We start from the raw sequence: 12,181 nt of genomic DNA, 5'->3' as shown, positions 1-12,181 counted from the left end.
GTCCTGTATAATACAGGACTCTTTTGTTTTGTACAGGATATTCCGGTACAGGATATTCTACAGGTACAGGATATTGTACAGGATATTCCGGTAATCCGGTATCGCAAATCCTGTACAATAACCCGGTATGCGGTTCCGGTTTAAAATTCATACCGGATTTTTCAGTAGGGATGTGCCTATGCTTGATATCAACAGCTACATCATGTGGAAGGAGGTAGGTTCTAAATGCAGACAGAGTGTTGCTGAAATTCTATGCAATTAGCCAGCGATGCGATGAAAAAAGTGCAAAAAATGTTAAAAGTCATGATTGTGCCTTTGTTAAGTGCATGTTAGATGCGGTCAGAGGCTTGAGCACGACTGCAAACACCTACGCTATCGTAAGCATGCTGTGACCATGTAATTTTGATGGCTTGCGAGATAGCAACACGACATTCAGTGTTTTAAATGCTTTATTCTGCCTGCTCTGACTCTGCTTCGACTACTGCAACAAGACGTTCCAGCAAAGCCATCTTTTTGTTGAAGCGTTCAGCCCTCTCCTTTTTGGTCTCCTGAAGAACATTCAGGGGTGCGTCCACAGAATTGTCCTTCTTGCGGCGCCTCTTGTCGTGTGGGGCCTTCTGGGGCTCTTGTGAGGGTCCTGCCTCGTGGTGGCCGCTGGGTTCTGAGTCGGGAGGTGTGCTGAAACAATCGCTTTAATGTTGAAAGCATTGTTTTCTGAAATTTCTCAACAATGAAAGTTGAGCAATCTTACCTTGCAATTTCGCTCTGCAAGACCTTTCCAGGGGCTAAGAGAAATGTGGGCTTAATATGGTGCTCACGTTCCAGCACCTCAGCTAGCTCCCTAAAAAAAGGGGAAGCTTTATGAATAGCATATAAGGTAAATTCACAGTAGCGATATGAGTAAATGGGAAAATGCAGCTCAAAAATAAACTGAACAAAGTGTTTAAAGCAAGCCTCAAGTCTGTTTGTCGAAATGTTTGCAAGCAGATTAATTCTCGTTTACCCATTCTACAATATGGCATTGTTTAGATACATATATACAAAAAATACACACTCTTCATGGTCGCAAGACACTCTTGAATGGCCAGGCGAGTTATTTTTTGCTTGTGTTCTTTTATAGGCCCTTTCAAGACTCTTCAACTTGTTCTCGACGTATAGGGCTTAAACTGCAACTTAATTCCTTGTTCAGTGCATCGGCAATAGCTTGCCACATTGCCCTCTTTGTCCTACACAGATAGGGATAAAAAAAATGTGATAAATTTGTATGAAAAAAAGATAATTGCTCTGTTCAAGGGTTCTCAATACGTCTGACATGTGTACAAGGACAACTGAGGGCATTTAGGGGCTCCTGAACTGATTTGATGGCCTCTAGTAAGAACTTGCATGCCACATGAAAAATTGTCATTCTCGACGTAGTTTCTCGCCTGATCGAACCCCAACACCACTGTTTGCTTACAAGAAATAAAGCTTACCGGAAGCCACCTTTTTTCCCAAGCAGTTCCATCTTCGCCTTGTAGTGCGAGATTTGGAGCCGTCTCCTCCCCCACAGTTCACAAACCTCTGGTGCATCCTGCACTTCCCCCGGGACGTCCTGCTGGACTTGTGCCGCACCGCACGCTGCCACCAGCGAAGAGGTGCTGGCTGTGCGGGCTGCTCGTCCGCGAATACAACAGTCATAACTTCCCCGCCTTTGTGACGAGTAGAGAATTGTTCAGTGCAACATCGTAATTTAGTCTCTGGTGCTCCATCAAATACTGGATGTACAAAATTGAAGTTTTTGTTTTGATCAAATGCAGTGCATCCCACCAGCGCAAACACAAAGACGCTCAACTGTTTAGATGCATGCATGCCTAAACAATTACAAATGCGGGATCAAGGAAAACGCAGATCATCATCATCACCAGCCTGACGACACCCACTGCAGGGTAAAGGCCTCTCCCATGTCTCTCTAGTTAACCCTGTCCTTTGCCAGTTGCGGCCACAGTATCCCCGCAAACTTCTTAATCTCATCCGCCCACCTAACTTTCTGCCGTCCCCTGCTACGCTGGCCTTCTCTTGTAATCTACTCCGTTACCCTTAAGGACCAGCGGTTATCTTGCCTTCGCATTACATGCCCTGCCCAGGCCCGTTTCTTCATCTTAATTTCAACTAGGATATCATTAACCCACGTTTGTTCCCTCACCCACTCCGCCCGCTTCCTATCTCTCAACGTTAACCTATCATTTTTCTTTCCATTGCTCGCTGCGTTGTCCTTAACTCAAGCTGAGCCCTCTTTGTTAGCCTCCACGTTTCTGCCCCATAGGTGAGTACCGGTAGGATACAGCTGTTGTATACTTTCCCCTTCAGGGATATTGGTAAACTGCCATTCGTGATCTGAGAGAACCTGTCATATGCGCTCCACCCTATTCTTATTCTTCTAGTTATTTCCCGCTCATAACCCGGATCTGCGCTCGCTACCTGCCCTAAGTAGACATATTCTCTTGCTACTTCCATAAAGAACGCACAAAGACACTCAATTATTTAAATGCATGTATAAACAATTACAAATGTGGGATCAATAACAGTAGACAATGTAACCACTAAACACTTGTACACGCACGGACTGCCTTTGTCTACTCGGGATCATCGTGTGCCACATATTTTCAGAATGCAGCTACAGTGTCACGAAGACATTAAATCACGGCTAAGGATATAATCAGCATGCACACATGCGCAGCGAAATATTTCTTTCGGGTTTAACTTTTTAAACGAAACACTTCTTGTACCCACGTAATGCATGCAATATAGATCTACCGTTCACACGGTCAAAACATACCTGATGTCTTGTAAGCATAGCCATTCTCTTGCCGAACTCGGCTGCCATCTTCATTCACGATCGGTGTTAAATTGGTCAATATGCCGCTGATCGCGACACATATGCTGCCGTCGTCTGCTGCCATGGCTGCTCCGCAGAAGTAGTTCTGCACGACTGGCACCAGCTCTAAACGCAGTGCAGGATCTGTCTGAACTAGGCGTGCCCGACGCCTGCACTTGTTTAAACCGAACGCCCTAGAGGGCGCCACCTGGACTGCCAAAACGAATGGCCGAGTGCGGCTCCACATAAACTAGTTCCAGCAGTGCAGGTAAATCGAACAGACCTGTAAAGTGCACGTCCAGAGGCCGCAGGGTAGGAACGGCCCCGTTTGCCCCTGGTCCTGGGGGACACCCGGACACATAGAGACACCCGTCATCATTGTTACAGATTTGATCGCTGATACTACAAAATGGGCGATTGTCTAGGGGGGAGGGGGGGGGCACCCTTTACCAGCAGGTGTCAGTTATGCTGTTGGCCTAGTGTCTCATTCATTCCTCACGAAGGGCAAGGGTTCGTTCATACCTGAGTGAAATGACCTGTCTTGTGGGGTCCGCGGATAATCCTGAAACTGACGATGTTTTCTGCTCGGTAGTGCTTGTGCTCTTCGAACCAGTTCTTGATGCGCTGGCTCCAAGTGGCGCTACTTCGGTTCCTGTTTTCGCCGCGCCATCCAACGTTCTGGCCGACGCGTGGAAACCTAGCTGCAGCGGGTGGGGAGAAGATTATGGTCAGCCAGATTACACCGTTTGCAGGACGAAGGAATGCTATCTACAGTTATCCTTGCCTTGCCGCTACTGGAGCAAAAAATTTCGATTCGGCTACTCTCCGAATGTCCTCCGTTGGCCGCTTTATTTGCTCAAGTTTGCTTTACAGCATTAGCGCCATGCAACCCTTAGCGCAGACGAAGTTTCAACCATATGGAAGTGCGCAAAGCTGCCGAATATAGCAGTATCAAGCTCAAAAAAAAAGTGAAAATGGGAGCGATGACGCGCACCTATGCACCAACGTCAACGCTAATTTTTAAGTCCCGGTAATTTATTTACTTACAATACCCCTAAGGGCCCTCGTGCGAGGGTATTGCAAAAGAGGGGGGGGGGGCGATACAAGCATGAAAATACGGCACAGGCACATGAAACAAAATACACGTAATGACGAAGTATGAAATAAAGCTAGTAATGAACACAAATAACACAACAAAAGAACGCAGAATAAAATACTCAGTAAATGCTCATAATGCAACAAAAATACAAAATATGTGAGTCCATGGTTTGCTTTAGCCACACGATGACTGAACAATGTTAAGGAGAGCGTCGCCCCTACCGTGGGTCTGCACTTGCTGCCGGCTGCAGAAAGTGTTGCGCGTGGTGCCTGCGGAGTGGCGCTTCGTGTTCTTCCATGTGATCATGATTAGAGGAACGCGTGCAGCAGCGCCGGGCAGTAGCTCCGCCAGTTGCGTTGTCGCAAGGCATTGAAAATGGCGGCACTCAGCTGAACGCCCCCCAGGTTGCCTACGATAGCCGGATCGTAGGCGTACCAAGGAAGATCCTTAGACTCAACAAGAAATGTAATCACTACGGCGTAGTAAATGCCCCCAAATTAAAAAAAAAAGAAATGACACCTGTGGTGCGCGCAGCCCAGTGGCGTCGTGGAGGTCACCGTCTTCAATGTCTTGCGACAACGCAACTGACGTAGTCACTGCGCCCCGCTTGTTCCTCTAGATGCTGCCATCATGACCACATGGAACGTGACAAGGATGCAAGCAACGCTCCGCAGGCACTTCGCGCAACATTTCTGCAAGCGCAGACGCCGCGGTAGTGGCGACGCTCTCCTCACTCGCAGCACTGCAGTTTGCAGCATGTTAACGCGGACAGCAATGGTCACAGGACAGTTTGAGTTTGGGAAGGGTGACGCGAGTTGCAATAAGCAAAAGGTTAGAACTAAGGAGCGCGTCCTGGATGGCGGGAAAAAATAAAGTAGGTAAATGGCTGCGATGAAAATAACAGTTGAGGTGCAACCGCCCCAGCCAGCGCTAACAGCGAAAAAGGATTTGTAAAATTGTAAAATTGCAAAAAAAATACAAATTGTAAAAAGGATTTACTTTTCGAGTGTCAAATTATTGAAAATCTTACAACTTTACTCTCTATTGATTTCGGAGCACTGTTCTCGTTGTTATTACACGAATAGTATTTCTTTCGAATTTTTTTTCGCATCATGTGTGGTCAAAAAACACAGGATTTATCTAGGCTCTTTTGTTAGCTTCAACATTGAAGGTATGTGTAACTAATGCACAAATGGCATTTATAATCACTCGCAAAATGCTTAGAGCTTTCGTTGCAAGGCGAATGATTGAACCGTTCAACAGAAACGCTATTGTATGCCGGTTTCTCAACCGTATTACCTGACCTGTTGCTCTATACGTGGATCGAGCGCGGGTTGACGATATCGATGAAACTTGAGCCCAGTGGATGTTTGGGCTAGGTAACCCATGATTTGGGGGGAGCGAAACAAACATAGGTTAGGGGAGGAGTACACAGGACGAGCGCTAACTTCAACCTGTAAGAATTGGAAGCGAAATGACGGGCTCTAGGCATCAAAATCGCATGCGCAGCTATCCACTGATTTGTGGAGGCGAGTATATATCGAGCTAAACTGAATAAAGATGATTTGGCTACTGAAAAGGCCGCTTTAGAAAGGTAACAAGCAAGGTAGCTTCTGGAGGCGTCAATCATTCGTAGGCTGGGGAGTGATAAGTGCGTCACTGACACATCTGTTGTTTTGCTAGGAAAACAATTCATTTTGCTGAATACAGAGCAATCTCTTCTATGTTGCTGTTTGAAGGTGGATTTTCTCCGTGCCCTTTGAGGCCTTAGCTTAGTTTGCCCAGATATGTAGCAGCCTCTTCGAATCTGTGCATAGCTGGGCAAACGCGCTCGATTCCTCCAGCTTCGAATTCTTTCAGTTGCAAGTTACCGCTCGTCCTGTGTCCCTTTGTTTCTCTCGTGCTAAGCCCCCTCTGAATCGATGTATCTGCAGCCTGACAGTCTCGGTAGTAACCGAATGCTCTCCAGTGCCCTCGCACTGCATTGCAGTCACTTCGTTAACTGCCCTTAGCACGGGATTGCAGTGAATAACGCTGCGTAAGCAGACGACGAATGGCAACAAGGTAGAGCGCAAGCTAGCTTCTCGATGGGCAGCTGGCTATATCAAAACACTGACCTTTTTCGGTTAAATTCATTTTTAAAGAATTCAATTGTGCTCACTTTAATGGGTCTTCTTTATGCCAAAACTCTCACCGCTAAATATAACCGATCTAGCGTAAAACATACAAGTAGTGGGGACGCCTTCGTCCCCTGCGTTCGCTTCCCTCAACGCACTAGTTCCCTGTAGTTAGCTCCCACGAAACGCGCTCTTCTCAGTTTGGTTACTTTGACTAACAGGGCAGGGCGATCGCGTCGCAGCGACACCAGCGCCACGGATGGCGTTTTGCTGCGCGCTCGAGGGGAGCGACGGGCTCTCTTCTCCCTCGGACCGGGAAGCGAGCGGACGTTTCGCTCGCAGCTTCGCTCTTCGTCGGCGGGCGACCTCGTGTGGAAACGTGCTCCCCTCAGCTCGTCCCGTCCGGCCTCGGGGTTATTCCCTCTGCCCTACCGTGGGCGAACGCTCGCTCGTAACCGTGCTGGTGAGTCGGACGTCCTCGATTCCTCAGTGTATTTTGTTGCTAGCTGGCGTTATTGTTGTTGTAGCAATAAATGCCTTGTTTGTGTCAGCCAGTGTGTCCTTCCTTTGTTCCCGTAGAGCAAGGCCCGCCGTGGTCGCCGTGCGCTCAGTAGCGCTCGCGATCACGGGGTGGGGTCCGCGCGGCTTTGAACTGTGTCAGCCGCGCTTAAGCGGGGAGAACGTGTTTATCTCCCCCAATTTAAACCCCACATCTGGCGTCCAACGTGGGGCCTGCTCTTGGAACATTGAACGACTGTCTGTTCGGTTCGAGGAACGCTCTTTGTCCGGATTTGACAAGTGGTAGGCCTAGTGTGAATTTTGATCGCTAGGACCTGGGCATGCTTTCTTGAGTGCGAGGTGTATTGCGCTGCAGCATGTTTGAACTTTTCGACATGCTCAGCATGTTTGTTTTTTTTTTCAAGTTTTTCTTCCTGGAGTTTCTTCAAGAACCGCTTGGTCCGCATCGAGGGAGCGCGAGGCCTAGCGCCCGCGGAGTTGCCGAGCCCGAAGTGAGTGAGTACGGAAACCGCGTGGGTGGTCCGAGATTTCTGTATATATTTTCTCGCTGTCTCTTTTTCGACTCTGGGAGTCGCGGCTCCGGGAGCCGGGTGGCCTACGCCCACGGGTGCCGCTACGAGCTCGCTGGTATTGCAGCTCGGCACCAGGCGTTCCGACACCGTACAATACGGTGGGCGCCGATCACTCAGAAGCTGCTTCGAGCTGTGAGTGGGGTAGGACCATCCCACAATGCTGATGTCTCCTCGCGGCTGCGCGCACGAAACCCGTTTCGGGTCTTTCTTTTGTTGGGGGTCGTCGACTGTCACTATGGTGGTGAGGCCCAAGGCTATTCATAGCTGCCTGCACCTTGTCAAAAGTGACACGACCACCGGACCGTGGTGTTGAGGGGGGGCGCACTTTGCTGCCCCACACGTTTTTTTTAACCTCGCATGAACTGAGCATTCTCGTTCAACTCAAGAAAATGCTTTGTTCACTCGAACTTTGTGTTGCAAAGCCGCCCGACACATTTTGTTAGCTAGTTGAGCATTGAGCCACGAGGCCCTTGTGTACGCCGTTTCCCCTCCCGTGACCTACGTTAAAGGCATGCGGAGTGTGTTTCGGAAATTTTGCAGATCCAGTGGAGCCACTCCGGCTTGCTGTCCTGTGCACATCGTCTCGCTGCCGCCTGCTGCGACGGAGCGGCCTGTATCCTGTTCGCCGCATCCATGTGGGGCAGCCGTGGCGAGACCAGACAGCAGCCACCTCTGGCTGCTGTTACCCTGCAGACTACTGCCGAATCTTGGCCTGCAGTGGTCAACCGGCCCTACTCTTCGCGGGCCTGCGGACACGTAGTCCGCGGGCCGTGCGAGCCGTCCCAGCGGAGACCTTCACGCCGCCTTCGGAATACCGCGGAAGACTGCGTGCACGCTGTCGGCGTGACCTCCGCTGCAAGACCTGCCTCAAGTGCATGAAGACCAGGAGACTCCTTCATAGCATGTAACTTGCAGGCGCGGGGGTCTATTTACGGTTGGGGGGATGTGGGGACGCCTTCATCCCCTGCGTTCGCTTTCCCTCAACGCACTAGTTCCCTGTAGTTAGCTCCCACGAAACGCGCTCTTCTCAGTTTGGTCACTTTGACTAACAGGGGAGGGCGCTCGCGTCGCAGCGACACCAGCGCCACGGATGGCGTTTTGCTGCGCGCTCGAGGGGAGCGACGGGCTCTCTTCTCCCTGGGACCGGGAAGCGAGCGGACGTTTCGCTCGCAGCTTCGCTCTTCGTCGGCGGGCGACCTCGTGTGGAAACTTGCTTCCCTCAGCTCGTCCCGTCCGGCCTCGGAGTTATTCCCTCTGCCCTACCGTGGGCGAACGCTCGCTCGTAACCGTGCTGGTGAGTCGGACGTCCTCGATTCCTCAGTGTATTTTGTTGCTAGCTGGCGTTATTGTTGTTATAGCAATAAATGCCTTGTTTGTGTCAGCCAGTGTGTCGTTCCTTTGTTCCCGTAGAGCAAGGCCCGCCGTGGTCGCCGTGCACTCAGTAGCGCTCGCGATCACGGGGTGGGGTCCGTGCTGCTTTGAACTGTGTCAGCCGCGCTTAAGCGGGGAGAACGTGTTTATCTCCCCCAATTTAAACCCCACAAAGTATATGAGGACGTTAGCGCCGCGCCAAAAATGAAGACCATAGTTAGAGACACAACACGAGCACTAAGCGCTCGTGTTGTGTCTTTCTCTCATTTTGGTCCTCGTTTTTGGCGCTAACTTCATCATGAACAAGATTCAACTCGCCCAACTTTCCACCTTACTCCTATAAAACAAGTAACCAAATAAAAACGTAAACAATAAAAACTGAGAAGGAAAAAGTCGCATAGACAAAGGTAAAAATTCACGCGAGGTCAAACGATTAAAACAGTTGGCTGGTTGTGTTGCCTTCTTTTTTCTGTGTAGTACGTCTTGGCGCTAAAATTCGGCCGCCGCGGTGGCTCAGCGGTTATGGTGCTCGGCTGCTGACACGAAAGACGCGGGTTCGATCCCGGCCGCGGCGGCTAGAATTTCTTTGGAGGAGAAATTCTAGAGGCCCGTGTACTGTGCGATGTCAGTGCACGTTAAAGAACCCCAGGTGGTCGAAATTTCCGGAGCCCTCCACTACGGCGTCTCTCATAGCCTTAGTCGCTGTGGGACGTTTAACCCCATAAAACCAACCAAACCAAACCAAGCTAAAATTCGTTTATTAGATCAAACGGTGCGATACGAAAAATGCGCATTATTAGTACTGGTTTTACGACTCTTGTCAAAAGTTCACAGCCCGAAGGGTTAGCTGGCCCATACTGCCTGACTCTGTGTATATGGCCAGCATTCCCAGCTTTTGGACGCGGTAAGAACCCTCGTCTTCATACATAAGAAAGTTGCCCACCCGAAAGGTGCCAAAAGATGGACTTCGCAGCTTAGAACCAAACCCCTTGGGCTCCTTGCGTGTGAAAAGGCTGAATATTTTGGCTTTGCATTGATCTCTAACACTGCATTCCACTTCACCTTCTGCGGATGGAGTTCAGTAATGGTTGAGGCAAAGTTAATGCGCAGGAACAGGGCAGAATGGGTGCGGGAACTGAAGCGGATTAATGGCATCCCAGCCGAAATCAGTAGGAAGAAACGGGCCTTGGCAGGGCATGCAAGGGCAAGGTAAGCTAACCGCTGATCCTCGAGGGTAACGCAGTGGATGCCAAGAGAAGACAAGCATAGCAGTTGGGTGGGCGGATGAGATTAAGAAGTTTGTGGCTGCAACTGGCAAGGCTGGCAATCTGGCCCGGCAGTGGGCACACTCCGGCTGATGGGATGATGAATGGGGAGTCCTTCTGGAGGGCACACAGGGTGAGTAGAGGTCCGTAAGAGAGGAATGAATTTTTAGTGCTGGGTATCCACAGGTGCACCCACCGCAAAGTGGCTCGGCAGGTTACAGGCTTCACCTGGACGCGGGGGTGCCTGGTTGAGCGGTGGACACTCGTATGTACGGAGTCGTCGTAGATGTCCGAAGGCGCATGCAGCGTAGAATGAAGGCCACACACACACGCACGCACAGACACACCCACACGCGCGCGTGCACACACACATTCACGCACGCACGCATGCGCGAACACGCACACACACAGACGCACGCGCGCACACACAAGCGAACACACACGCCCTCACGCTTACACAAGCACCCACGCGTACACGCACGCGCCCCCACACGCGCGCACATACATACCAACACGCGCGCACGCACACACGAACGCACGCACGCGCGCACAGACACATAAACACACGCACGCACGCACAGGCGTACACACATATTTTCGCACCGAAAGCAGACAATATTCCTAGCGCAGAGAAAATATTCTCGCACGAATACAATACGAATTTACAGTGTAAGGTGGGGGGTTTGAACGGGAGCAGGGGGGGCAACAGCAGTCCGAGATGGCAGCGGAGGCCACGCGGCTTCTTCTTTACAAGAGGAGCCATTGTGTTGTCCCATGTTCTAATGGGAGACACTCAAAATGGGCTTGGCCTACCCCCGAAAATTTGAAAATTGAGTTGACCCACGTTCTTAGGGGGCTCACAAGACAGCGAGATCATATTAAGGCTTGTGGCGCTGGACGTGCACAGTCTCGCGGCTATGACATCGGAGATTGAGAGATGACCTGATGGCTCAACAATGTAGTTGACGGGAGGTACTCGCTTGAGAATGCGGTAGGGGTCTTGGTAATTGGCGAGAAGTTTTCGGGAGATGCCCGTAGTACGGGGAGGTATCCACAGCCAGACATAGCCTGGCGGGAAATGCTAGCAGAGTTCGCCTTCATCGCGGGTCTTTTTTTTTTGGAGGTATTGGCCACCTGTCGTGGGCCACCGGGCTATCTGGCGGCAATCTTCGGCATGCCTGGCGGCTTGAGAAGGAGCGGTGCTCTCAGAGACCCGCCGTGGTGGCTCAGTGGTTAAGGCGCTCGTCTGCCCAGTACCCGGGTTCGAACCCGACCACGGCTGCCGTGTTTCGCTGGAATCGAAACGCAGAAAAGCGTCCGTGTGCTGTGCGATGTCAGGGCAAGTTAAAGATCCCCCACGTGATCGAAATTATTCCGGAGTCCGCTACTACGGCACCTCTTTCTCTCTTTATTCCTTCATTTCCTCCTTTATCCCTTCTCTTGCGGTGCGGTTCTGGTGTCCGCCAAGATACGTGAGACAGTTACTGCGTAATTTTCATTCCTCAAAAACGAATCTCCAATTACCGTCTCCACTCAGATATGTGAGGGTGGTACGGGAGAAATGTCGGACATAAAGAAGGAAGAAAGGAGAAAACCCTGTTGTAGAGTGCGTAGCACTGTTGCACGCGAACATGATAAATGGGAGGAGGAGATCCCAGTTCGTGGTATCTGTAGGAACTAAAAATTCTGAGGGCGCTTAAGGCTGCTTATGTGCTGTATACGCATCAGTGCGTGATTGTGTCCGCTCCACCTCGACGCAGGTTGCGCACGGAGAAATGAAACGAAGTGTCTCCAAACGCTGAATACACAAATGTCTGAGTACATTCCGCGAGCTATCCTCCAACCTGACTAAGAAACGTATAATCTAAACGAACAAACGTAGCGTTTAAACAGGACACAGAAAGATGAGGACAGGACGGGGCTACAACTTACAGCTGAATGAAATCGATAAACGAAAGACACATCCCTTCTCGAGCAAAGACACGCACGCGCAAACTTGAAAGAAAGGCAAAACTGTGATAATCTAGAAAAATCCGGTTTGATCACAGTTTTGTCATTCTTTCAAGTTTGCGCATGCCTGTCTTTGCTCGAGAAGGGATGTTAATTACTAAAAGTTAATTACTAAAAATTATTCAACTAGCTTATTACCACAAAGACCAACGTTTGCTGTCCATCGAATGCAGACCGGTGCAGTGAGTGAGCGGTTGTTCAACTGCTCGTATCTTTTCTCCTAGGAACCCATCAAGGCCACATCACCAGCCAAATGGAGTGCGTATTGCAACCACGCAAAACGACGAGGGACGAAGAGAGGAAAGCACAGGACAAGACGCGGAACTTCAACTAAGGTTTACTACAGGAAAACCACATTTATACAAAAATCGTAA

At 50.2% G+C, this 12,181-nt stretch overlaps 1 pseudogene; it reads right to left on the bottom strand.

The window, feature by feature from the left end:
- Positions 1-449: 449 nt before the first annotated feature.
- On the bottom strand, positions 450-2,939 carry LOC149367555 (uncharacterized; annotated as a pseudogene).
- Between the last annotated feature and the right edge of the window lie 9,242 nt (positions 2,940-12,181).

The sequence above is a fragment of the Amblyomma mixtum genome, chromosome 1, assembly GCF_055824585.1.
Source record: "Amblyomma mixtum isolate Tamu chromosome 1, ASM5582458v1, whole genome shotgun sequence".
Taxonomy (NCBI): domain Eukaryota; kingdom Metazoa; phylum Arthropoda; class Arachnida; order Ixodida; family Ixodidae; genus Amblyomma; species Amblyomma mixtum.
Note: the sequence above shows the minus strand (reverse complement) of the source record. Positions and strands in the feature narration are given on the sequence as shown.